Source organism: Eumetopias jubatus, unplaced genomic scaffold (genome assembly GCF_037043125.1).
Source record: "Eumetopias jubatus isolate StellerSeaLion01/CBP00866 unplaced genomic scaffold, mEumJub1_p1.0 scaffold_11, whole genome shotgun sequence".
Classification (NCBI taxonomy): domain Eukaryota; kingdom Metazoa; phylum Chordata; class Mammalia; order Carnivora; family Otariidae; genus Eumetopias; species Eumetopias jubatus.
This window is the reverse complement of record NW_028274817.1, coordinates 97,342,970-97,370,629: the sequence shown is the minus strand read 5'-3', so window position 1 is coordinate 97,370,629 and position 27,660 is coordinate 97,342,970. Positions and strand designations below refer to the sequence as shown.

At 36.3% G+C, this 27,660-nt stretch overlaps 2 pseudogenes; one reads left to right on the top strand and one right to left on the bottom strand.

Moving 5' to 3' along the window:
• Positions 1–30: 30 nt before the first annotated feature.
• LOC114216765 (small ribosomal subunit protein uS2 pseudogene) lies at positions 31–21,332 on the bottom strand (annotated as a pseudogene).
• A 79-nt stretch (positions 21,333–21,411) lies between these two features.
• LOC114216764 (RNA-binding motif protein, X chromosome-like) lies at positions 21,412–22,556 on the top strand (annotated as a pseudogene).
• The last annotated feature ends 5,104 nt before the right edge of the window (positions 22,557–27,660 follow it).

The following is a 27,660-nucleotide window of genomic DNA, read 5'->3' as shown; positions in this document are numbered from 1 at the left end:
AAGAACAGCTTAAGACCACTCAGTGTTCATTCAGTGGCATGAGCAGAGGGGGCCTGCAGACCAGTCTTCAGTGGGGGTCGGGGGCTGCATGCTCCAGTCTTCCGTAGGGAACCACTGGCAGGCACAGGGGGCACCTGCCTGCCTGCCTGCAGACACAGCTGCAACCTCAAGTTTAGTAGCAGTAAATTCAGGTGCTAGAGAGGTCCGCTCACCCTGAAATTCCTCCTGGTTCACAGCCTTTTTAGCAGCAGTGTACTCTTCAATTTCGTCAGGATTTCTGTTAAAGTAGAGATCACACAGGACCGTCGGAGAGTGCGCGTGGGAAATGGTGCCGCACATGCGCAGAATCTCCGGGCCCAGAATCCACCGACCGCATCTGACCCATGGAGCAGGTGCTTATTGTTGTTGTGTGAGGTGAATCTGCGTTACACAGACCAGTGGTAGGCAAGTTAACTTAAGACACCTCTTTCAGAGGCTAGCGGTCAGCCCTGGGATAGAGTAACTTCTGGAAGTCGCAGTTCCCGGAACGCTGCCTGGATCTGATTAGTAAAATTTCCAGGAGTGAAGTGGCCCGCAATAGAAGTGGCCCCGCTGGCAACTACAACTTAAAGCACAGGCCGCTGGCCAGTATTCTTGAAGGATATGATACTGACATCAGCTGGATTTTCAGTAGCAACAGTGGCATGAACTGCCAAAAGACGATTCTCCCCGGTTCTCTTCAGATTTATGATACAGATGCCATCACTTTTCCTTTTGTAGATGGCCTGTTTCATTTGGAAGTCAAGGTTGGTGACACCTAAGTGGACTCCTGCTGCAAGGAATTTGAGGACATCCTTCGTCTTAATTTTCAGGACGCCACGAGGTCCAGATATAGTGAACGTTTCCCTTTCTGACAGGAACCTAGGACAATGCTGTATGGACTCGTAAGTAGCAGGAAAAGATAGAATTTATTTTTTCTTTTTAAAATAAATTAAATGTATATCTCTTAGGTCTCTACTAAAATACTCAAAAAACTGATAGCCCAGTAGAAAATGCAAACTTACCACCTAGATATAATTTCCAAATATTATTTTCCACAAAAAGGAACTAGCAGGGCTCCTTGAAGATATATCTGATTCTAAGCTGTGATCAAAAATATCCAAGGTGAGCCTAGTCATCTTGTCATTTCTGAAATGCTATACCTAAGCGCTATCACAGACTAGAAAAGGACACAGGAGGCAAGGTGAAGAGACCCCCATTAGCTGAAGATAGGACAGTTTGAGGTTCACAAAGAAGAATAAATACTGAGATGTAACAAATCTATTAAAATTGGTAATTACACTTAACATAATTATACTTAATCCTTCATTGTTCATCTCTTGATATTTTACTTAGGTGAGCAGCTCATTATTCAGGAAATTCATACATAAGGTAAAACAATCAACGAGACTTGCACAGAACTACTTATGAAATATTCTTGCCAAAATAAAATAAACTGAATCAATTGGACATCTAGATCTAACAGTTACATGAAATTTTGATTAAAAAAACGAGACTTTTAAACAAAAAAACAATAGTATATGAAAATACGATAAACCAAAGAATATGGAAGTTAGGAAATAATAAACACAAGATCAGAAATTTATGAAATTCAAAAAAAAGAAATTTGTGAAATTCAAAACAAATACACAATGGAGAAAATCAACAAGATAAAAGTTGATTATTTTTAAACCATAAATAAAAACCACTGGTAAAATTACGAACAGCAACACATAAATAATTTGAGGGATGTAAAAGGGGGAAAAACAGTAAGTACAGATAAAATTCAGATTACAGGAAGAAAAAGCAATGAAGAATTTTATGACAATGAGCTTGAAAATGTAGACAAAATAGTCAATTTTCTGGAAAATAATGTTATAAAAATTGACTTATCACAATATTGTCTTGTCACAAATAAATTGAATCAGTATTTTAAAATGTAGAACAATAACAAACACAAGAACACAAGGCCTAAGTGGTTTTCAGCCAAATTCTGCCAAATTGCGAAGAAAAGATAAATCTAATCTTATAAACACATTTTCAGAGAATACAGAAAAAAATAGATTACTCCGTAATTCATTTAATGATGAGACTTTAACATCAATAGCAAAACCTGACCATGGTAGACTGAGAAAGAGAAAGAAAAACTGGAAACCAAAGCACTCATTAACATAAATGCAAAGATCCTAAACACTATTAGCAAATTAAACCAAGCACTGTAAAATATATAATACATCGTGCCCAGTTGGGGGTTTTAAGAGCTTTTCAAAATTGTGTTTTCTTTTTTTAATATTTTATTTATTCATGAAAGAGAGAGAGAGGCAGAGGGAGAAGCAGGCTCCCTGCCCAGCAGGGAGCCTGATGCGGGACTCGATCCCAGGATCCTGGGATCATGACCTGAGCCGAAGGCAGATGCTTAACCATCGGAGCCACCCAGGCGCCCCAAGATTGTGTTTTTATAACAGTACTCTGGCTGCCATGTTGAGAAGAGACTGACAAGGGAGAAGAGGCAGAGGTGGGAGAGCAGCTAGGAGTAGGGTTGCCAGATAAAATTTTTATTGGCTAAATCTGGCTCTAGTTAAGAGGCTCTTGCAATAATTGAAACGACATGTGTTGTTGGCTTGTACCAGGATGGTGGCAAGGCAGATGGTGAGCAGTGATCAGATTCTGGAAACATTTTGATAATAAATTCAACAGGCTTTTTTGATGGTTTGGATATGGGTTATTTTCTATCCTTCTATCATCACTTGTCCCACTCTGTTCTAGGCCATTATCATCCCTTCCTGAGATTCTGAAACAGCTTCCTAATTGTTCTGTTTCCTCTCACCCTATCCCTTTACAGTTTCAAATTTCCAGTCTAAATAATATTTCTAAAAATGCAAATCTAATTATTCACTACCTAAGTCCCTTCAATGACTTACTTTTGCCCTTTAGATGTCTGACTCCTAAATATAGATGACACTCACTCTGCAAGGCCATCACTTCCACTATGCAACCTTTACCCTCTGTCTGGCTAAGTCCTACTCATTCTCTATTTCTTAACCTAAGTGTGGCATTCAGAGGAAGACCATCACTAAGACAGGTCTGTACCATTGCAATAGGCTCCCATAAAATTCTAGTTTCTCCTACCGTAACATTCATCAAGCTGCATTATAATCATTTATTTAACTGGGTGTTTTCTCAACTGCTTTTGTAACTTAGGGGAGGAGAGAGATATAAGTATCTTGTTTATTATCATATCCCTAGACCTTGAAGAATGTTTGACACAGAGTACATATCTTAAGTGAATGATTAATAAATTAGCTAATTATGTATTTGCATTTCATATTTGCACAAGGATTACTGAGACCTACAAAATAACAAATGCTGTCCTTCATAACAGCGCACAAAAAGGTATCACTAATTATTTGCTAAAAATAACTACATAGAATGAGTTTTTCTAACTTAAAATCTAAATTGCATATGTCACAAAACATAATTTTAACAGCACACACTTTAACATTTTACTTTAAAAATAATTATTTCAATCTCATTATCTACAGCTTCATTTCTACAATATGAAAATAAAATGAACTTTTATTTCTATATATTTTATTTCACTGCCTATCAATAAGATGACTAAAGGGAATAAAACACATTAGAGAACATTTCTTTCTCTTACTGTAACGAATAGTGAAAGACAATGAAGTGACTCTAAAATAGAAGTAAATGAAGCATAAGAATTATTAAAGAAAAAGGGCACATTTAAAACTTTAGGGAGGGTGCTCGCTTCGGCAGCACATATACTAAAACTTTAGGGAGGATTAATAATTTAAGTGTGCATGTCACTGATAAACTCAACTTCACATAAAAAAAAGATTTAATAACATGAAGCTAGATATATTGTGAACTTGTGGCCTTTTTAGAAGTAGTAACTTTTTTAGTCCTAGCTTGAATTTGACCCACCATTAATCTCATCCTATCTACCAGACTTTCTCATGTGCAAAAATCTGATGCGCAGCCCCCAATGCCGAGAATTTACTTTCTAAAATTTTTCTCTTCTTTTTTTAAAAAACAACTAGCACTTCTTAGATAATAGCTGATCTTTTGACCTGGAACATAGTATGACTGCCCAAAAATGAGGAAGATTTCAAAGATAGGTGGGATAGTGCAAGGATTATATGAACTCAGTTAGAAAAAGATTCTCATTGTCTACATTTTGATGGTATGTGCCTAACAGAGAAAATATTATAATTATTTTGAACAAGTTGAGTCTGTAAATAAAAGCATAACTCTTTAGTTTATAGTCATAAGAAGAAAATTTAATATGAAGTTTAACAAGAAAGTTATAATACATATGAAAGGTGATTTAGTAATTTTAACTTAATTTAGTAGTTAATTTTAATGATATGAGTGTAATGTATATAATATTCTTTTTTCTGTTAAATAATTATCTTTTTATAAAGAGTAAATTTGTATCTTTCTCAATATTTGTTATGCAAGCCAAATTGTTTAGGAAAGTTAGGATCCTATGGAAACAAACTGAATATAGCTGGTGGTCTCCGACCATAGATAGGAGGAAAGAAATTTCACATGGTTTTTGAAAGATGAAGAATGGACCAAATATCATATTTCTCACTGACTAGGACATGAACTCTCCCAATGACCAAACCAAATATAATTAGATGATGATAAAGCTTACCTGTTTCCAATACTGATAACAGACTAGAGCAATATACGGTGTTTAACTGGCATCAGGCTATAGAGCATTGGACAAATGAGAGTGAAAGAGATTACTTTGGGAAAGCTGACCAGAGTATAAGATATCAAAACTTAAGAGAAAGACTTAAGTTTGACATAGTTACTGAAGCTTAATTATTAAAATAATGGGACCAGGAACTCCAATTTCAATTATCTTAAGGGGCACAACTATATCCCATGCCCCAGTCAAGAATTAATTAGGTGATATCCAGAACCTACAACTTTGACTGCTTTTCTTGACATCTGGATTGTTTCCAATCTAAATACCAGGATGACCATAGCTATAAACTTCCCAAATCTGCTTGGTGAGACAGAATTTCTCTGTTTCGTTAGAATAGCTTCCTAAAAGTGAAAACACTCCATCCGAAGTGTATACAAATTTAAATATTTAAATAAAGTTTGACAAAATTTCATTCAGAAAGTCTGTAATAATATATACCATAAATAGTAGTGTATAAGAGTGATTTCCCACAGTTGCCTTCCCAAGTGCCTATTATCTTCTTTACTAACAGAAAGCACATTTCATTCCAGATGGCAATGTGTTCAACCCAAAACTACATTTCCCAGTGACATTGCACCCAAGAGCGAGCAATGAGTTGAAGCATACATCAAGTAAGTCTTCCAGATTTTCTACATTCTTCCTCCTTTTCCTGCTTGGAATAAGGACATAAAGTAGGGCTATAGCAGGAATCTTGGAGCCAAAGGAGAATCTGAGAATCAAAATTACTTGCTGAGGATGATGATAGCCTTGGCAGTACCAATTAAGGCCCGGATTGCTACACGTGAATCTTATTTTAGATGAGAAAGAAATAAACCTCTGTCTTATTAAAGCCATTTATTATAGATGTTCTCTTAGGAATTCTTTTTAAAAATTATGTTTGCAAAATATTTATTCTCAGTTTAATTTTAACTTTTTTTCAGGGCTTAGTATCAGTTCATCTTTACCAGGCTTGTATATTTGTGAGCTCTTTTCTCTGTCTTATCCAGTTCCAAAGTTTTTAATAAATCCCACATGTGATGACTCACAGAGTTGTATTTCTGTCTGAGAACTCTCTTCAGAAATCCAGACCCAACTGCTTCCTTGAAATCTGAAATTTTCAATTAAATGTCTCAAAGGATATTCACACTTAGAATTTCCCAACCCTATTCATGTAACCTTCTCCCCAACACCAAAACCACCTCTTCTAACATGTTTTATCTTAGTGAAAAGATACTACTATCCAATCACTTGCACACATCAAAAACCTAGTTTTCAGTCTGGTGTATCTTTAAGATGTATACGTTCTCTGTATTCATCACCACCACTCTAATTCATCATCTCTGGAGGTGCACAAATAGAATGATGTCATAGATGGTTTCCCTATATCCAAATTATCCCCTTTTAATCTATTCCTAAATACTTCAACCAGTGTGAACTTTTAAAAATGTAAATTTGAACATGTACCTCATATGCAAACAAAATACACACACACACACCCCGTAAATCAGTCAATGGTTTCCCATGATTTTCAGATAAAGATCAAAAGTGTTAATATGGCCTGTAAGGCCGTGCATATTCTGGTCCCTACTACTTCCCATGCATCATGTGGCACCATCATCTTTTCTCCTCTATAGCCACAGTGGCGTCTTTCAGTTCCAGAGCCATGTCATAGTTACTTTCTTCCCAGGATCTTTGAAGATACTTTCTCCTTCATCCCAATGACTCTGATTACTACTATTCATTCTTTTGTTCTCAACACAATGAAAGCATTCTCCGGGATCTTTCTTGATTCTCTCTCTGGGTCATAGCTCCTGGTTTTCTCTCTAGCAATGTGTAGGTACAAGTATCACCTTCTAGTACTATGTGAAATTTTTATCCTTAGTGCCTAATATAGTGTCTACTGTAATAATGGTACTACACATAGCTATCATTAAATATTTGATTACTAAATTAATAATCTATGTTTGTGCTGGCTAGAATATATCTTCACGTGTTTCTTGTAAGAGAACATGGGTGGTTCACTTTCTCTACACACTTAGCATGACTGACAAACCATCTGGCATATTAAGTATTTTTTACTTTCTTTCTCTCTCAAAATACTGTGGATTTTACTCTACTCTCTTCTGCATTTATTATTACAGAAATTTCAAAGGTCATTTTTTTTTTATTCCTTGGAGTAAAACTGATTTCCAGCCTCCTTGATTTTAGAATTACTAATTTTTTCTTGAAATTCTTGAAATTCTTGAAATGTTTTACAAATTCACTAGGTTAAGATGGGGTATTTTTCTTGGTAAGCACTTTGTCTTATAAGTCAAATCTTTCTTCAGTTGTATAATGTCTTCTTAAATTATATCTTATATTGATTTTCTTTCATTACGCTTCGGTTTTGATTTCCTTCTTGGGAAGATAAATTTTCTCATTCTATCTTCCCCATGTCTTACCCTGTAGTTTGTGATTGTCTTTCTCTTTTTTGTTATTCTATGTTCAGGGAAAGTGTCCTAGGTTTGTCCTCCACAGGATGGATCAGTTTCTCCAACACCATCACTAGGCTTCATTGTTTTCAAGACTGAATTTTAGTCATTCATTAATTAAATCATTGCCATATTGCCTAGTCTCGCTGAGCTCTTTATTCCTTTCTTCCTGACTTTGAAATCAACTCAGTTTTGATCATGGTTTCTTGTGTTTTCACATAGCTTTCAATGCTCTTACTGAGAACATAATATAGTATGTTTCTTAAAACTAATTTCTACTCATGTGGTGCATCTTTCTCCTAAAGATCGGGTTTTTGGTTTGTTTTGTGATTGTTGTTGCTTTGTGACTTGTGACATCTATGAAACAGAAGATATAAAACTTTATCTGCTATTAGGTCAGTTTCAGGTCTAAATCAGTAAATTCTTCTTTCTTATAATAGCCATGAGATTACTATTAGAATTATTTTCTTAATTTGTAAAACAAAGAGATAACTGATTAGCCCATCCAGCAGCTGGTGGAAAATAGTTTCTATTGTTGCTGTTTTGTAATTGTAAGTTTTGTTTTTGTGGTGTAATGCTGTTTGTAATGTTTAAGTTTTCTGGTCTAAGGAAGGATATCTTGGTTTCACTGAGGTAGATATCTGTTTCTGGATATTCTTAGAACTTCTTTTTTTCTTTCATTGGCAGAGATTGTAAATAACACCATTCTCCAAAGAGCACCATTCCTGTAATTCTCTCAGCTCAGAATGGGACTGATTGTAAAATGAGAGGCATGAATGAGGCAGATTGGGGAGGAAAGATGATACAGTTCTCTCTTTCCGAGGGGGAGAGTGAATCAGTTTAACAGATAGATGAATGGACGTTTTTATGGTCCCTCCTTATCTCTGTTGTCTACTACATTCGGCCTCATGAGCTCACTTATGCTTTAGTAAATAAAAATACTTCTTTGAACCTTGCAGATTAAAGATTCTTAGTTTCCAATGCTGCTACAAGTTGGAAACTTTTTGGAATATTTAATGTGTATTCCAGTGGTTGGAGAGCAAACTAGTTGCCATTATCTGCCATTATAACCTGAAAATCCCTACTTAATATCTGCAGTGTTCTTAAGGAGAACATTATTACAGATTCTAAAGACTAACTGACAAAGACTCTTTTGGTACACAAATAAATGTCATGTTTAGACCTCCTATCAGTATTTGAATTTTTGTCTTTTTTTGTACTTTCAACTAAATTTTAAACTCCAATATTTTTGTGTTTATATTTACAGTTCAAAATAGCAATTAGAATGTTAACATGTACTATAGATGACAAAATATATATTCATAGGCAATATCAGATCTTTTGTTTCATTTAACAACTGTACACTGATTAGTTAGCATTTGTGGGAAAATGAGTATGTTTGATCAATGTAAATTGATGGTGAAGTAATACAACCTAATAACTTATTTTTGTGCAAAGCCTCCCAGAAATTAGAGTGTAATTTTTATGTATGGTTAAGGATTTTTCTACACTAACTGCCTTTGATTATATTTTTCTCAATAGAAAATGCTGCTCTTCTCTTACCAGTGTTGTTACAGGACATATCCTAAAACAAAACTCCCATTACTATAATAAATAACTTAAATGTATGCAACGGTTTTGTGGGAATTATTTAATTATTCAAAATTCATAATTGTTCACTGATATAAAGTAGAAAGAAGTATTTCTTACAAACTTATTTTGTTTTCTGGAGGGTTTTGGTAGAATAGGTATATGAATAATATTTTAGCAATCATTGCAGAGTTTTTAAAACTAGATTTTTCTTGGGTTAGATGTAAATGATATTTATTTTTAATTTATACTTTATCTGATTAACAACAGAATTTGAGAGGACCTATAAAAATACACAAGAAAAGTACCAAAATGGAAAGAAAAAACTTTATAAATTACTGAATTTGTAGGAAAGTAATATATAATAATGATGGGGGTAACAGTTTCTGTCATTTATTAAACATTAAGCTTTGCTAAAGCAAAATAAAAACATAAAATCTAAGGTGAATCTAACATAAAAATAGTAAGATTTAGAACATATGAATGCCCTGGACATGGAGCCTGCTTAAGATTCTCTCTCTCCCTCTCCCTTTGTCCCTCCATCCACCCCATCTCTCCCTCTCTAAGAAAAAAAAAATTTCTTATCTTGTCATAGTGTTAAATGGACTTAAATAAGTCCCATCCATTCATTCATTAAACTACTTCATTCAATTTATTAAATATATATGTATGGAGCCGTTACTATGTACCAGGCACATTTATTAACTTAGAGGTTATAGCAGGAAAATAGAATACAGACAAAAATCTCTGACAATCAGGTGCCTGGGTGGCTCAGTAGTTAAGCGTCTGCCTTCGGCTCGGGTCATGATCCCAGGGTCCTGGGATCGAGCCCCGCATCGGGCTCCCTGCTCAGCGGGAAGCCTGCTTCTCCCTCTCCCACTCCCCCTGCTTGTGTTCCCTCTCTCGCTGTGTCTCTCTCTGCGAAATAAATAAATAAAATCTTTAAAAAAAAATCTCTGACATCATGAAGTTTATACTTTAGTAGGAAAAGAGAAAATTAAGAAATAAAAAAGTAAGATATATGTTATATGTTGATATTGTTGGTCGGTTTAAGGACTATAGGCTGGGGTGGGGGGAGTGTGAGTGTTTAAATTATGACAGCAGAGAACTTTATTCTCACCCAGATGAAGTGACAAAATACTTTCTTGCCTCCAAATAATTTCGCCTGTAGACAAGGTCAGCTTTTTTTCTTACAACCATTAGTTCACATTTGCATTAGTTCACATGCCTTAGCAAATGGTTGATGAAGACCCCAGAGTTCCATCTTATGGAATACAGTATACATACTTTACACAGGAAAGTTTTTTTTTAATTTTTATTGTTATGTTAATCACCATACATTGCATCATTAGTTCTTGATGTAGTGTTCCATGATTCATTGTTTGTGCATAACACCCAGTGCTCCACGCAGAATGTACCCTCCTTAATACCCATCACCAGGTTAACCCATCCCCTACCCTCCTCCCCTCTAGAACCCTCAGTTTGTTTTTCAGAGTCCATCGTCTCTCATGGTTCGTCTCCCCCTCTGACTTACTCCCCTTCATTCTTCCCCTCCTGCTATCTTCTTCTTTTTCTTTTTTCTTAACATATGTTGCATTATTTGTTTCAGAAGTACAGATCTGTGATTCAACAGTCTTGCACAATTCACAGCGCTCACCATAGCACATACCCTCCCCAATGTCTATCACCCAGCCACCCCATCCCTCCCACCCCCACCACTCCAGCAACCCTCAGTTTGTTTCCTGAGATTAAGAATTCCTCATATCAGTGAGGTCATATGATACATGTCTTTCTCTGATTGACTTATTTCACTCAGCATAACACCCTCCAGTTCCATCCACGTCATTGCAAATGGCAAGATCTCATTCCTTTTGATGGCTGCATAATATTCCATTGTGTATATATACCACAACTTCTTTATCCATTCATCTGTCGATGGACATCTTGGCTCTTTCCACAGTTTGGCTATTGTGGACACTGCTTCTATAAACATTGGGGTGCATGTACCCCTTCGGATCCCTACATTTGTATCTTTACACAGGAAAGTTTTAAGTACAAGTATATTTAGTGATTCACCTTGGCCAGAGGAAAATTTCAGTATTACTCCTGTGGGGGTAAAAAATTCTGATTTTTGTGCAACACCATTTCTCAGTGGCCTGTGGGGTTTGAGTCAGCTAATAAATATACATTGAAATAACTAAACAAATTGCTGCATTGACTTCATTAGTATTCACAATATGACCTTTGGAAAATATCTACCAAAAACAATTTTGGTTTTGGCAGATTTACTATTATTCTGTCATTTCTGAAAGTAATTGGAAAATAGGATCAGTTATTTCTAGAGACAATTTCTGGTTCATGACATTAAGACCATTTAATCTGTGTCCAGAATGCCTGTCATCCTCTTTGCTATTACAGGATACACATCTAATTAATTTAAAGTCTGCATCAGAAAATTTAAATATAACCCAAGGTAAAAAGAGACTAAATTTTGGCCTTATTTTCTTCTCTATGATATTGAAGCCTTATGAGAATAGCCATATGAATTCTTACATTTATATTAAAATGCCAGTTTCTGTAATCATGAATATCTTATATGGGTCAAATTATGACTTTTAAAAAGTTAAAAATGACTTATACAAATATAAAATAAACATTTTATTCAACTCATTAACTAATGAAGAAAACCACTAAGATGGTAAAACTGGCTCCAAGAGCATTTCATGAAAAGGGGTTTATATAGTCTAACAAGAAAACCATCTAAAATTTGTTAAAGTAGGGCTGCTAGGTTAGATACAAAACTCATTATTGTCCTATGGGGCAATCAAACCATAACCATCAAGACTGTCATTTCTATCAGAGAGAAACTTACATTTTAGCAAGTAACTTCATAGTGTCTGGATTCTAATCAAATAGTAAATAGCAAACTCAAGCACAGATACATTCCCCTAGAAAACTGTATAATCTTAGGTTGAGTTTATGAAACAATGTCAGAGTAACATTGAAAAGATGTGCCACCCACCTTTTCTGCCTTTTTTCCAGTTTTAATAATTTTCTTAACAATCTCCCTATCTTAGTTCAGGCCAGTATAACAAATAAAAGACTGGATAGCTTAAACATTTATTTCTCACAGTACTGAAGGTTGGGAAGACCAACGTCAAGGTGTCAGCAGTTCCCATGAGGACCCTTTCCTAGTTTGCAGTTGGCCATCTTCTTGCTGTGTCTTCATGTGGCAGAAAGAGAGATATTATCTCCCTCATGTTTCTTCTTATAAAGGCTCTAATTCCATTCATGAATGCTCCACCTTCATGATCTAATTGAGTTCCAGAAGTCTCATCTCCAAATACCATCACACTGGAATTAGGATTTCAACATATGAATTTTGGGAGGACACAAACATTCAGTCCATAGAATTCCCTGTTTTGGCCATAAATAATCTCCAAATATTGATCAGAAAAAAAAGGTTGGTTTATAGTTTAGACTGTTTATTTTCACAAATGCCATAAGAGATGTTAAATAACCCCATAAGCTTTCTTGATCATGTAGTATTTAATAGATACTGAAGTAAAATTACTACCTTTTGTTTGTAAATTTTATTAAAGAATCCAAGATTGAACCATTTAAAGGATTCTGTAAAGTCTAGGCTAGGAAGTCAAGGCCAAGAAAATCTCTCTCCTAGATTTTACTGTTGTATCCATAGAACTAGTAAATTTCTCTTTGCTCAAGGTCCCCGAAATATGCTCTGGTTCCTGGCTTGCCGGGAAGTGATTTTATCACTTGTAAGGTTGAAGCCCTATAAGCTAGGTACCAGGCCAGTTTCCTATGGTTTTGTAGGCATCGGTGCCTTTGTTCTTTAATGGTGAGCTTGATGTACCTGATTAAAAGTGATTCATTCCCAAATATAACACCCCAGTATGTTTTTGGTTGCACAATCAAATTTTCCAATTTAAGGTAAAATGGAGGCAGGTTCTTATGATGATAACTATTACCACAAAAATAAGAAAACTCTAAACATATTTGTTTCTGAATTATGAGACTTCATTGAGAATTAGATTGCATTTCAAAATGCTTCATTTCTATTTATAAAAGGATAAAACAATTCTAAATTGAGGGTAAGAGATCTAGAAGGAAAAAAAGTGATTATGTATTCATCGGTAAATAGAGTATTAAAACAACATCAACAATATTCCAAACAAATAACCACTAGTAAAACTTTCTCATCAGTTTATTCAGTCCTATGTAATTAATTCTTGTTCCCTTGGACCTTGGATCTGCAGTCTGCCTCCATGAAGTCATCTTCTTGTGAAATAGTCTTAGGAAGCCTAATTCAGCCCTCTAGCAAAGATTTCCTCTTGGAAAGATTTCTAAGTGATATAAGCTTGACAATCTTCAGTCAAGAGTCTTTTCTTTCATGTATCAATAGTTAAGATATTTAGTAGAGTCCTTTCCTTGAGTCATAGAGACCGACCTTCTTTGTTGAATACAGGAGTTCTAACCTTTGTTTCTTCAAGTAAAAATCAGAGGAAAATAAAGTTCACCTACAGAAGAGAATAAATGGCTGTTGTTAATTTATTACAGTAATCGAGAGTATAAAAATGGAAGTGAGCTATTAGGTTGTACAACCCACTACTACTTCATGAGACTCTAATTCATTGTCATTTGAGGATAATAACTGAATATTATAAATAACACCGGATAAATACCCAGGGCCTTGCTATGAAGTGTAAAATCTCTTAAATTTTTATAGATAAAATCATTTTATGTGCAAAAGTAACTTAGGTAAAGATGAGCTTCTTTATTTTTTTTAGTTATTCTTTTTATTCATCTTATAATAGTATTGAGCTAATTAATAAATGTGGAGCAGACCAAATAACCTTAATTTTTATAGTATCTTTTTTCTTGTTAATAAGGAGAAAGAAGAAATCTTTGTGCTGTTTTAGGGCCTGCTGGGAAATCTCAAAAATACTTTCAGGTGTAAAGATACCTTAATTTTTTTTAATTAAGGGTCTGATCTTGGAAAGACAAAATCAAAACAGTTATCAAAGGAGATTTAGATACTTGATTAAGATAGAATGATGGGCACCTGAGAAACAATATTTGCTTATCTATTTAATCCAAGTGGGAATAGACTGTTTTAAAATAAACTAGAAGAAGGTGACATATGGTTGTAAGAATTTTAGCTCTTTAAAATGAGGACTCTTTGTTCTTTTAGCCTTTAATAATCTATAAACAGAGGTTAGCAAACCATGCCAATAGGCCTAGCCATGAGTTCATGGGTACAGTTCATAAACTAAGATTAGTTTTTGTATTTTCAAATGTTTCAAAAAATTTAAAATAGGGACAACATTCTGTGAGACATGAAAATTCAATTCTCATAAGTATTACTGAATACAACTACATTTAATTCTTTATACCGTTGGGGAGGAAAAAAACTACCTTTTAAGATTCTTTTGGCTGGTGTAAGAATTAAATTGACATAAGATAGATTGAAATAAGAAAATCTAATTTAATTCTGTACATATGGGAGCTGTAGAAGAATATAAGGCCCATGGGCTATCAGGCAATTGAGACTTATGCACCATCCAGAGCTAAGGAGAAGGGGGTAGGGGTCTGAGGATTCAAAGGTAAGTAAGAGAACTCAAAGGAAAATGAAAAAGAGTAAATGTTTAGTAAACAAATGTTTGCTGGGCTATACAGAAACAATGGGACATAGAGAGGAATTTTATCAAACATCCTTTGCTATGTTTCTCCCTGTCTACCACACCTAATTCATATTATACCGTCATTATCTATGGTGGTAGCTCTCTCCTGGAACAGGTCTTCTATCTAAGTTCTTTCAGGCAGTTAGTGGAGAAGCAAAAAGGAAAAATTTATTGAGTCTTCTGTTTCTTAAAAATAATCAACCTAAGGGGTGCCTGGGTGACTCAGTTGGTTAAGTTTCTGACTCTTGATTTCAGCATGGTCATGATCTCAGGGTTGTGAGATTGAGCCCTACATCAGGCTCTGTGCTGGGCATGGAGCCTGCTTAAGATTCTCTCTCTCCCTCTCTATAAATAAATAAATAAATAAATATTCAATCTAAAATAATCCACATGCCAAAGAGATACATTTTAGGGTGGCAAATTTCCCCCCCTCCACATATAGTCAATGGCTGCTTTTCCACTATAATGACAGAGTAGTTGTGACAGATCTTACAGTCCTTATAGTCCTCAAAACCTAAAATATTTAACAGATGGCCCTTTACAGAGAAAAAATAATTGCTGACTACTGTTCTAGAACTCAATAAAGTCAACACAAAGCACTGAAAAATTTTTGAGTGAGATACTGAATTCTGCTTTCTGAGCAGATTACACAAAGGGTAACCTTTTTATTCCTCTTTGTTAAGACTTAAAACTTTAAGATCAATTGTCATTTTAACAAAGAGAAAACCAACTAAAAGATTCACAGCTCCTTCTTTATAAATTATCTTGTGAATAAGCTCATCAACATTGAGCAAAATTTGTCAAAATGTTAATACATTTCAACTCTTCTTTGCAGTCCCATTATTTGTAGTTATATAAACCAAGACTAAATTTCCTAACTGCAAAAATTCCACAACTTTCTCTATGTATCCAGGATTTATCTTTTGAAACACATACCTTATTTTACAAACTTCTTTCTTTCTTTCCTTCTTTTTTTCTTTTTGTTAAAACACATCCCATTACCTTGCACACACCTCTGTGCTTTTCTTCTATTATTAATTTAATAGAGTCTCAGTTACCCACAATAACTTAACAAACTTAACTTCTTTTTCACAAAGTAAACATCTGTCATGCAAAATAATTAATAGATGAGCAAAACTCATGAGTCCATATAAGAATCTTGGAAAATTATGTACAGACATTCCATACTACTTTGTACATAATTACTATTGTATAAGAATTTTGTCAGAATTATGAATATAGTTTTAAATTTTTCACAATTGTAATCAGTATATAGAAATAAATTTGCTATCTGATCAATAAGCCAATATAAAAAGTTTGTGAATTTCAGAATTATTAGTGTCTTCGTGAAAAAACAAACAATACAGTAAAAAATAAAATCCATTGATTGTATTATATTTAACACATAAAATTTTGAGAAGTCATAAAATTGTTTTGAAACCAGTCTAATTTGTACAAAGATTCATTTTGAAAATGTGAACTTGGGTTCTTACATAAACATGCTCACAGTTTCTGTAAGAAAAATGTTTTGGGGGCGCCTGGGTGGCTTAGTTGTTAAGCGTCTGTCTTCGGCCCAGGTCACAATCCCAGGGTCCTGGGATGGAGCCCCGCATCAGGCTCCCTGCTCCGTGGGAAGCCTGCTTCTCCCTCTCCCACTCCCCGTGCTTGTGTTCCCTCTCTCGCTGTGTCTCTCTCTGTCAAATAAAAAGAAGAAAAGAAAGAAAGAAAGAAAGAAAGAAAGAAAGAAAGAAAGAAAGAAAGAAAGAAAGAAAGAAAGGAGGGAAGGAGGGAAGGAGGGAAGGAGGGAAGGAGGGAAGGAGGGAAGGAAGGAAGGAAGGAAGGAAGGAAGGGAAAGAAAGGAAGGAAGGAAGGAAGGAAGAAAGAAAAGAAAGAAGAAAGAAAGAAAGAAAGAAAGAAAGAAAGAAAGAAAGAAAGAAAGAAAGAAAGGAAGGAAAAGAAAGAAAGAAAGAAAGAAAAATGTTTTTTTCTCTTAAAAGACTAGCTTATTTAAAGTTTCAGCTTCTTTATTTCCTGTAAACCTTTAGAAATAGTAAATATAGAAACACATTTATAAATCTCTATAAACCCATTAAAATAAAGCTCCATTAATTTTGGAGACTCTATAACCTAATTCATTAATACCCTCTGGAGACAGGAAAATATTTCAGATTGCAAGAGGCTCTTCTCAAATAGATACCCCGGCGGTAAGAGAGCTTACAGCTTCATTTCTCTACTTCACCCATAAGTAAAAAATGTAGAAACATAAAAATGTACCTCTTCAGATATCAAAAGACTATTTATGGTGCTATGCTAAGTTGCAACAGGGCGACCTTTTGATGGTGAAACTAAGAAAGCAATTGTCAAACTTTCTTTTATAACATTCATGGAGTGGGACAAGCAGATGATAAAGAGATACCCACCACTGGGTCCTGCAGTACTGGGGGCTGAGGATTCAAAACCTTGGCTGCATTCCAAGAAGAATAAGAGATAACATCCTTTGGGAAACCCCCTTATATTGGACTGAAAGAGAGCAAAATATACCATCCCAAAATATGCCTCTTTGGCATATTGATTATTTTAAGCTAGTTATTTTTAAGAAAGAGCAGACACAGGTGAAGCTCTGAAAACTGAGTAGAACTTATTCTTTTATAAGATATATTTACATTTATAATGGAAATCTCCATTTGTAAGGGTCAAACTCTCTCTATATATATCAGGAAGAGAAGATTAACTCTAAATCTCTAGAAACTCTGATTGATACAGAAGGCTTAAATGACTTAAATCTGTGTAACAACCTTACTCCTGTTTACTATCCTTTTCCTGGTAGCCTCTCATAATTGACTCCCCACTTACAACATCTTTTGTCTCTAGCTGGAAACAAGATTTAAGATGGTGGCTTGGTTGGGGTGCCTGGGTGGCTCAGTCGGTTAAGCATCTGTCTTCAGCTCAGGTCATGATCCCAAGATCCTGGGATGGAGCCCCGCATCAGGCTCCCTGCTAAGCAGGGAGCCTGCTTCTCCCTCTGCCCCTCCCTGGGCTTGTGCTCTCATTATCTCTCTCTCTCTCTCAAACAAATAAATAAAATCTTAAAAAAAAAGATGGTGGCTTGGACCATTTGGAGGTTACTCAGTTTTTATAGGTCTCTACCATGTATACAAGAGGTATACATGTTATTAAACTTTTGTTTGTTTTTCTCCTGTTAATTTTTTTTATTACAGGAGGGTCTCAGCCAAGAACCTAGGATAGAGGGAAAATTGTTTTTCCTTCCCCACAGGATGTTGAACGTTCACTCAGAGGCAGCACCTATAGTCTTTCCCATTGGTTTCCATTTTTCTTCATCAGTGCTTCCCTGGTTGCTTTGAAAGTTTACTTCTACCTTCCTTCTGGTATGCTAGTTCTTAAAAACATAAGCCATAGTAAGTGCATCTGAGTTGGAGAATCGCAACGGACCTCTCTACAGGAAAAGACTACAGAGCTGAAAGAGAAGGTAGTGTTCACACATACTTGTTTAAATTCACTAATGAGGATTCTGAAAAGGACATGACTCTTGATCACTCCCAGACTGATTCAGAATTAAGACTTTAATACCAAGTTCAGCCTTTATTGTAATATTAAAAGACAGGTGCTGCCAGATTATTTCTCAAGAATGACTGGCTTCAAGAATGGGGGAGGGGCACCTGGGTGGCTCAGTCAGTTAAGCCTCGGACTCTTGATTTCAGCTTAGGTCATGATGTCACAGTTGTGAGATAGAGCCCCGCACCAGGATCCATGCTCATGGAGCCTACTTAAGATTCTCTCTATCCCTCTCCTCCTCCCTCATCCTGCTCGCACAGACATGCCCACATGCACACATGGTCTCTTTCAAAAAAAAAAAAAAAAGAGTGGGGGAACATGCAGTTTATTAAACTTACCTTTAGATTTTTTTTTTGAGTCATTTATAAAGCTTTTCCTTAAAGGTAAGAAACTAAGGAATCTTTTGTTTAGGTTTCATAGCTGGCTTGTCTTAGGAAATTACTTTAGCTTCTTACCAGTTTCGTAATATTTACTGTTAAAAAAAATCCTTTATTACAAATTTAAAGATTATGAGACTATTTCTTTTTTTTTAATTTTATTTTATTATGTTATGTTAGTCACCATACATTACATCATTAGTTTTTGATGTAGTGTTCCATGATTCACTGTTGGCATATAACACCCAGTGCTCCATGCAGTACGTGCCCTCCTTAATACCCATCACCAGGCTAACGCAACCCCCCACACCCCTCCCCTCTAAAACCCTCAGATTGTTTCCAGGAGTCTCTCATGGTTCGTCTCCTCCTCTGATTTCCCCCCCTTCAGTTTTCCCTTCCTTCCCCTAAAGTCCTCCATGCTGTTCCTTATGTTCCACAAAGAAGTGAAACCAGATGATAATTGACTTTCTCTGCTTGACTTATTTCACTTAGCATAATCTCCTCCAGTCCCATCCATGTTGATGTAAAAGTTGGGTATTCATCCTTTCTGATGGCTGAGTAATATTCCATTGTATATATGGACCACATCTTCTTTATCCATTCATCTGTTGAAGGGCATCTATGAGACAATATTTCATGTGTACTCTGATCCAAAGATTCATGGTTGGTCTGAAAACAGAATTGAACTGAAGGTTGACTACTATTAACTCTGCACAGAGCAATTGTTATATAAATGAACCATTTTTTTCTTAAGCAAAATACAGATACATGTATATTCTACAGGTGATATCCAATAAGTTGATTGAATGGTATTTATCTCTCTTTTCAGTAGTAAATAACTAAATGAAACAGGATAATAATGAAATAGATGATAAAGCATATCAAACATAGCCACTGAAATGATGTTTTCTCATATTATGTTTTACATATTGCTTTGGTTGATTCCTTCTGATTTAGATTATGTAGGATTTTTTTAAGATTTTTGTTTTTTTATTTGACAGAGAGAGAGAGCACAAGCAGGGGGAGCCGTAGAGGGAGAGCGAGAAGCAGGCTCTCCACTGAGCAGGGAGCCCGATGCGGGGCTTGATCCCAGGACCCTGGCCTCATGACCTGAGCCGAAGGCAGATGCTTAACTGACTGAGCCACCCAGGCACCCCTAGCTTATGTAGTTTTATTACTACATTTTTAGCATCATATTTGGCAATGTATCAGAAAGGTCATAGATTACATTATTTTAAGCTCACCTGGGCGGGGGGGGAAGCATGGGTCACATGTAATATGTTTTGGCTAAGAAAATACAATGTTGAATAAATGCTTTTGTTTTTCTTAAAAAAATTAAATAATGATATTTATGTTCCTACTTTTGGGGCAATTAAGCCAATGAAAATTAGGAATTAAATTTAAATGGAATAAGCTAATGAAGAGCAACTTTTATGGCTATGTAAGGTGCCTAAGAAAAAAATCCAACAAAACTTGTGTGAAACATGTATGAGGAATATTATGAAAATTTACTGAAAGACCTAAACAAATAGAAGTAATGGATAGGAGGATTCAGTATCAAATATTCAGTTGTCTGAAATGCAATTCAAACAAATATCTCAGTTGTCTTTAATGGATCCTGAGATCTTGAGCTTTTGGTAATTGAAAATAAATTTATAGGAAATGGCAAAAGAAATAGCCAAGCTATTATTAAGAGAGAAAACAAAAGCGGGAGGGGGCACATACTCTGCTAGAAAATGAGATAATACCAATCAGTAGTCATTTAAAAGTGCTATACTAACATAGGGGCAAACAAGTGGAGATGGATGAAGCCATTTAATAATGTCAGATTTTACAAATTAGGGGGGTGGGTGGTGTCACAGGTGTTTATTTTATTATTATGTTTTATAATATATGTTACATATGTTCTTCTTTATGGTATATTATTTATCTGTGGTGCACATAACCTCAAATCTTAGCTAGGCAGAAATTCAAGAGCAGCTTAGCAGGGTGGATCTGGCTTAGGATCTCTCATGATGTTCAGATGTTAGCCAGGGCTGCCATAACCTGACCCACAAGAAAAAAATTCATAGGACTTATATGTAATATTTACTCACTGACTAACTTTTATAAAATAAATTTACCTAAAATTATTGGGTACCTTGATAAAATAGGAAAAGCCTGATATCTTTACATGGCCATTTGCTGCCGTAATATGACAGACCATTTTCATTTTCAGAATTTTGTTTGAGGTTTGAACATATTTTTTTCTACATAAAAATCAATCATTTTTGAAGAGTATTTTGGTCATTCCATCTATAATCTACATCTATACAGTACATATGAGAAAATGATAGTATGACATTAAGTAAATTGTCTTTATATCTAGACTCTAATAAATTTAACTTTTAAGAAATATTGCAATTAAAAATATGTTTAGTTATTGTGTATCAAGAGGATATGTTCAACTTCTTTCTATATTTATTTCAAAAACAGTAAAATAAATGTTCTTTCTTCTTTGAAATATGGATATAAGTATTGAGTTAGCAAAGTTAATGGAATTTTGCATACCCATATATATCCTGTTGATCAGATAAGCTATAGTAAAACTATAAAGTTCAGTAGTGTATTTGGAGCCAAAATGCTTTTGTTTTCTCCTGTGTTATAGCAGAAGAAATTCTCTATGTTGTTGTAAGAGAGTTTTCATCTTTTACTTGGATAATTACAAAACTAGTACACAAGTCAAGTCTTAACAGACTTAACATTTGCTTATTGAAAGCAGTGTCATAAAGTCAAATAGTCAATTAACTTATTGAATTAAAATTCGATATCAGGTTTGCCCTTGTGTAGTAGCAGTAGCAGCTTCCCTCTTCTGTTCTTGGAACCAGCAGTTATCCCTCATGCTGAGTTGCTACAGTGTCACTGCCAGTAAGCTCATAAGAGCATGAAACCATCATCACCCCTCCAACTCTCATCAGGGGATGAAAATAGTTGAAGCAGATCACCCAGGAAAGCTCTTCATTGGTGGCCTCAATACAAAAACAAATGAGAAAACCCTTGAAGCCATGTTTGACAAATATGAACAAATAGTAGAAGTTCTATTGGTGAAAGATCATGAAACTAACAAATCAAGAGGATTTGCTTTTGTCATGTTTAAAAGCCCAGCTGATGCTAAGGATACAGCCAGAGAAAGTCCTTAGATGGAAAAGCCATTCAGGTAGAACAAGCCACTGAACCATCACTTGAAAGTGGTAGGTATGGACCACCTCCATCTCCAAGAAGCAGAGGCCCCCCAAGAGGTCTTAGAGGTGGAAGAGGAGGAAGTGGAAGAACCAGGGGACCTCCCTCATTCAAAGGCCGCATGGATAATGGTGACTATTCCATGAATTTTAACATAAATTCTTCCAAGGGACCACTTCCAATAAAAAGGGGACCACCGCCATGAAGTGGCTGTCCTCCTCCTAAAAGATCTGCCCTTTCAGGACCAGTTCACAGCAGCAGTGGAATGGAAGGAAGAGCTCCTGTGCAACATGGAAGAGATAGTGCAACAAGGAAGGCAAACCTTGAAAGGAACCCCTGCCCTCTCATAGAGATGTTTATTTGTCTCCAAGAGATGATGGGTATTCTACTAAAGACAGTTATTCAAGCAGAGATTACCCAAATTCTTGTGATACAAGAGATTAAGCACCACCACCAAGAGATTATACTTACCATGATTATGGTCATTCCAGTTCACATGTTGATTACCCATCAAGAGGCTACAGTGATGGAAATGGCTATGGTCCTGAACTTAACTATTCAGATCATCCAAGCGGAGGTTCCTACAGAGATTCATATGAGAGTTATGGTAGCTCACATAGTGCTCAACCTACATGAGGGCCCCCGCCATCTTATGGTGTAAGCAGTTGCTGTGATGGTTACAGCAGCTGATATAATGGTTATGGTGGAAGTCAAGACATTTACTCAGGCAGTGGAAGTGATCTCTACTCAAGTGGTCATGATCTGGTTGGCAGACAAGAAAGAGGTTCTCCCCCTTCTATGGAAAAGGAGGTATCCTCCTCCATGTGATTCCTATAATACTTCAAGCCACAGAGCACCTAGAGGTGGAGGCTGTGGGGGAAGTTGATCTGATGGAGGGGGAGAGAGAGGCAGATAGTAAAAACAAACAAAACTTTGGACCAAATCCCCATTCAAAGAAACAAACAAAAAAACGGAACCTTTTCTGTCAGAACCACCCAAGGACTACTAAAAGGAAAAATTGCATTACCTTTTAAAAATTTCCTATTAAGTTCCCCTGCCATAATTTTTATGTTCTTGTAAGGGAAAAAAGTAAAACCTGTTTAACCGTACTTGACTTTATGACTTTGCTTTCAACGAGCAAATGTTAAATGTGTTAAGACTTGACTTGTGTACTAGTGTTGTAATTTTCCAGGTAAAGGTGTCCCAAAAGGCCACTTCCTATGTCTGATTTTTCCCAGTAAATGATGCAAGCAATTCTGATACCTTCTACAAACATCTAGCCATCTAAAATGGAGAGGTAAATCCTTCTGCCTATACAGACAAGCTAGCTATTAGAGGGTGGTAGGGGTAGGATTTCAGAGTGTCTTCAAACTGAAATCTCAATATTCTCAGTATGAAAAACCTGAGATCAGATGCTTATGTAAGGAAAGTGCTATTTGCCCAGTAAATCCAATAAAGCAAATGGATAATGATGGCCATATTTTGCCATTCTGACATTTCCTTGGAATCTTCAGGAACTTCACCTTTCCCCTCCCCCAGTAAGACCATTTGACTGTGTGTTAAGCAACTATAGAATACGAAATAGAAAGTTTGGCCAAAACCAAAAAATAAAAAATTTGATATGATTTCAGTCTTCTTAAATTTATTAAGACTTGTTTTGTGACTTATCATATGATCTATCATTGAGAATATTCCATGTACACTTGAGATGTATATTCTGTGGTGTTGTATGGAATATTCTATATTACACCTGTTAGTTTTATTTAGTTTAAAGTATAGTTCAAGTCCAATGTCTCCTTATTGATTTTCTGTCTGGATGATCTATCCATTGCTGAAAGTGGGGTATTGAAGTCCCCTACTAGTATTACATTGTTATTTCTTCATATCTGTTAATATTTGCTTAATATATTCTGGTGTTCCTATGTTGGGTGCATATAAATTTACAATTGTTTTATCTTCTTGATGAATTGACCTCTTTATCATTATATAATGACCTTCTTTGTTTCTTGTTACTGTTTTTAGCTTAAAGTCTATTTTGACTGATGTAAGTATAATTTACCCTGCTCTCTTTGGTTTCTATTTTCTTGTAATATCTTTTTCCATCCCTTTTCTTTAAACCTGTGTGTGTCCTTAAAGCTGAAGTGAGTTTCTGGTAGACAATTTTATTATAATGTGTCTTGAAGAGGATCTCCTTAGGCAGAATTTTTTTGTTGACTATGAGCTTCAGGAACTTAGATATCCAAATCTCTCCCCACATTTTGCAAGTTCTCAGCCATTATTCATTTAAATAACCGTTCTGCCCTCTTTTCCCTCTCTTCTCCTTCTGGAACTCTAATAATTTGCAAATTGGTACTTTTGATGGTATCCCACAGATCTTTTTTCTTTGTTCTCCTCTGAATGGATAATTTCAAAATTTCTTGTAACTCACAGATTCTTTCTTTGCTTTATTCATCCTGATCTTGATGGTCTGTGTTGCATTTTTCATTTATTTCATTGTATTCTTCAGCTCCAGAATTTATATGATTTTTATCTCTTTGCTTAACTTCTCTTTTTGTGTATTGGTTTCCTGGTTTCCTGGCATTGTCTTTCTGTGTTTTCTTGTGGCTCGGTGAGTTTTCTTAAAACAGCTATTTTTTTTTAAGATTTTATTTATTTTTTGACAGAGAGAGACAGCGAGAGAGGGAACACAAGCAGAGGCAGTGGAAGAGGGAGAAGCAGGCTTCCTGCCAAGCAGGGAGCCTGATGTGGGGCTCGATCCCAGGACCCCGGGATCATGACCTGAGCCGAAGGCAGATGCTTAATGACTGAGCCACCCAGGTGCCCCAAAACAGCTATTTTTGATACCAAATGTGTGTTTTCAGCTCCCCCCCTTCACAGCTCCCTAATTTCCTGTGGGCAGGTACAAAGGACCCTTTAAGTGTTTCTGGAGTTTGGAGAGAGGAATGGGAGACATAAGCCTGTCTTGTCTGAATTCCAGGCTGGAGAGAGTAGGTTCAATGGACTCATGGGCTCACCTCCTGTCAGCACTGGCCAAGCTCAGGCCTGGGGACCTAGGGGTTGGTGATTTGGGGGATGGTGCTACATCTGTGTCCACTGTTTGTTTTTCTTCCCCCAAAATGGATCCTTTTTTCCTAAGAGTCCTAGAGAATGGGGAATCATTCCTATAAATATATATTTTTAAGGTGAAAAAAAAAACCCAGCTATTTTGGATTCTTTATCAAGTAAATTATAGTTCTTCCTGTCTTTGGGTTCAGTTACTAGAATTTATTGTGATCTTAGGTGGTGTCATATTACCTTGATTTTTCATAATCCTTGAAGTTTTGTGTTACTCTTTCCATTTGAAGTAGCTGTCACCTCCTCAAGTCTTTACTATCTGCCTTTGGGAAAGAGATAACTTCTGTCAGCCCTTTTAGAGATTCTGGGGCTATCTCAGACTTTCTATGGGCACACATGCTTCGTGCTTTTTGCTCCCTCTTGTGGCAGAATTCTCAAGCTTGTATGCTTTCTCGGGATTCTGTAAGGCACCAGGACAAGTGCTGACAGCCTCACTTGTTTTCTCAAAGGTGGAGCTAAAGCTCACATTTATGGTTTCTCCCTGACCTGCAGATTTGGGCCAGCTTTCAGCTTTTCCATCTCCCAAAGCTTATTCTCAGCACCACCATCAGGAGCTTGCACAGAGAGCCAGTCACAGGATGGGATGGTGTGTGCATGAGGTACACTGCACACTGGGGGTTCCCTGTGGACCAGCTGGGGTGGGGGGGATCTGCAAGTGAGGCATTCCTACCTGTCCATGGATGGGCTCCTTGATGAAATCTGTGATGCATTTAGTAGGATCTGTGTACCTTAAATGCTTTCTGAGAGTCCTATTTGCAGCTCTCACAGCCTCTTTCCACCTTCCAGTCATGTGGCTCACAATTTAGTACTCTGGATGGGGTGAGAGAGAAATGAGCTCCTTTGGCAGTATCCTGTAAAGCCAGGTGCTCATGCACACACTCTCCGTTTCCTCTGCAGGAGAAATCATGGGCTAAGAGATCTTTCTTGGCCATAAGCTGTGCTGCCTTGGGGTAGGGGTGATGCAGGTAAAGTCAAGCCATTTCACTTACCCATTCCAGTATGTCCAAATCTGTATCTTTTTCCTCCAGCAATGTGCTGGGACTCCTCTTCTGGAAACCTAAATTCCTGCAAAGATTCTCTTGTCCATAGGTGATTGTCTAAGAGTGTTTCCCACGGGCCCCTAGACTCTGGCTGAGAGGGGCTGGTGCCAGTTCATGAGTCATTGCAAGTTCTACAGCTGTGACTGAGATCTGTCTGTCTATTACCCAACACATAAGTAGTCAGGCCTCCTCCCATGTTCCTTGGTGTATGGTGTTGAATCCCACAGCTCCCACAAAGGCACTTTGAATGAATGCTGAGGATGGATGCTGAAGTTTTATTTTTGAGGGGAAGATAAATACAAGGAATGTCAGATGTTCCCATGATGCTGACTTCACTATCTCATTTTCTTTGGAGACCTGTTTGAAACTGTCATTGCCCTGGTTTCACATAAGCTGCTTTTTAGAACTCTGCTTGGCACATGGGAGACACTCAAATGTTGCTAAAGATGAATCTGAATTTCAGAAGGTAGCAGAAGTTTTCAACTTACAAAATCAAATGCCAGTGTGCACATACATATTTTGCTGTATATTAATGTGTAAGTTAATCTAGGTGTAGAAGTAAACCAAAATTGACATAGAGTGGAAGGGATTTTTATTTGTTCTTCTCTATTTTGTCCTTTTTTTCCTAAAATAATGTAAATTTCAAACATCTTTTCAATTTCCAAAATCATTGTTCTTTATAAATTAAGTATATGGGCATTTTTCCTTTTGCTTGGTAGATATTTCTCTAAATAATGAAAATGTTAAGCCTTTTTAAAGCTACTTCTTCAGGGATGCCTGGGTGGCTCAGTCAGTTAAGTGTCTGCCTTTGGCTCAGATCATGATCCCAGGGTCCTGGGATCGAGTCCCCATCAGGCTCCTTGCTTGGTAGGGAGCCTGCTTCTCCTGCTACCCTGCCACTCCCCCTGCTTGTGCTCTCTGTCTCTCTCTCTCTGGAAAATAAATAAATAAAATCTTTTTTTTTTTAAAGCCACTGCTTCAAATAAAATAAAAGAAATTATTTAGAACCATTATGTCTATTTGAGTAAATGAAAATATAATCCTCTCATATATCTCATGTAAATAAAAGATTTTAAAATGACTTATACTGAAATTTTGAGAATGTGAATTGTATATTTATCATCTGTGTATATGCCATAGCTCTTGGCAGAGTTCTGTGTACATAGAATATGCATAATAAATTTCATAGAGAGAGAAAATAGAAGAAAAGCAGGACACATTAAAATAATGGAAGAAAAGGAAGAAGTTTATTTTCCATAAAGATACTCAGTATTTAACCATTTTTTAGTATTCTTTCAAAACAAGATAAATATAATGAAATCTACTTAGCTTGTCCCATCTAATAAATGAAAAGAAAAAGAATTGTCTCTGTGGTAAGCATGCTCTGCATTGAAAAATATCATAAAATTTCTCTTGGGTTTGAGGGATTTGGCAGCTGATCAGGGGGAAAGGTATGACCACAAGGTGACAGTAGCACACAGGCTTTATGGGGCAATGCTTTGATAGGTTTGCTTTCAAGAGAAGTCCCTCATAGTAGAACACTATCCAGAGGCTACCGGCATTGTCCCTACTCAGAAGGGACAGAAATCATGAGAACTCCCAGGAAAGAGGGGACTCAGAAAAGGTGCCTAAGTGTCAAGGTGATGTCATTCAACAGCACAGCAGGAAATCCCTGGGTCAGAGAACTCCAATGGACAGCAGCAGCTTGGGATCTTTTAACCACAAGGCTTCCCTTACCTATGGCTGGCATATGTTGGGTGTGGTTTTATGAGATACTCAAAGCAAGCATGCTCTAAAAAATTGAAAATCTGCTTGTTTGGATTATAATATGTAAAT